The 1,107-nt window shown below is 37.6% G+C and overlaps 1 protein-coding gene across 2 annotated transcripts in view; it reads right to left on the bottom strand.

Annotated features, from left to right (window-relative positions):
- zgc:136858 (uncharacterized protein LOC678543 homolog) overlaps positions 1-1,107 on the bottom strand; it is a 9,679-nt gene that overhangs the window by 7,138 nt on the left and 1,434 nt on the right. The window lies entirely within an intron of this gene.

Below are 1,107 nucleotides of genomic sequence, written 5' to 3'. Positions count from 1 at the left end.
GTGCCTCGTGCTTAGCCAAGCACAAAAGATACGGGAAGCCCGGCTCAAACGCTCCGAATGATTACCGGGAAGTCCGCAGACGGGTGGTATGTTGTTGCCGAACAACTTTGGTGACATAAGCAGTCCCGAAGTCCATGCTTCGTCTACGCCATTTTAGTAATCCTCCTTTTTTTCTTCTCTCTTCCTCCGTCCTTCCTCTCGAGTCTCTTTCCCCCGGAAGTCATCTGCAAGTCATGACCTCTCGTGACGTAGCATACAAAACAAGTTACACCTCTTCTCTTTTAACAGACATTCACATTCCATGAAATTATGTTTTTTTAACGTAACTGATTTTTTCCACACACTATTTATGCATTTTAATACAAACATTTATATCACATATCTATACCACTCTTAACCTCACCATGAACTGTTATTTTCTCTTCGACTTATTCTCATGAAAACCCAAAATAAATACCACTGATATTTATCAGAGTATTACACGTGAATCAAGATGGCAGGTGCTTTTTAGTTAGATAGTTAAAATAACATTTGTACTACAGAGCTGCACAAAAGTCGTTAGCCACCTATCATTTTTTTAAAAATATTTTACATGTATGAATCCAGATTCTCTTTAGTTTGTGAAGGTCAAACATTAAAAAAAAACATTTAAAAAAGGACCTAATTCAAGGGTTGAACCAGTGTTAGCAAAGAAATAATTGTAAATTATATCTTTGGGCACATTGTTACTATCAATGTGCTTTACTATCACAAAAACACATAAATTATACCAATTTCTTTAGTTGAATATACAATAAATGTCAAAGAAAACAGTTTGACAGGCATAAAGTTGTATATTTGCCCAAAAATGTTGCCATGAAGCAGTTTTCATAGCACAATGCTTTGACATGCCATCCCTGCCACACTAAATCAGCATCAGTTTGCATATCATGCAAACAGGTCAGTAGAGGAGCCCATCAGTATCACCCTTTACATCGCCCTGCACTTGGAGAAATCCATCTCATATTGCTCGTTCTGGACTTCAGTTAAGTCTTTAACACCATTTTACCAACCAGTCTAACTGTGTAGCTTGGGCCTGAACTTGGACATCTGTAGCTGGATTTTTGA

Source organism: Haplochromis burtoni, unplaced genomic scaffold (genome assembly GCF_018398535.1).
Source record: "Haplochromis burtoni strain Fernald_Lab_line unplaced genomic scaffold, NCSU_Asbu1 Contig_272, whole genome shotgun sequence".
Lineage (NCBI taxonomy): Eukaryota > Metazoa > Chordata > Actinopteri > Cichliformes > Cichlidae > Haplochromis > Haplochromis burtoni.
Note: the sequence above shows the minus strand (reverse complement) of the source record. Positions and strands in the feature narration are given on the sequence as shown.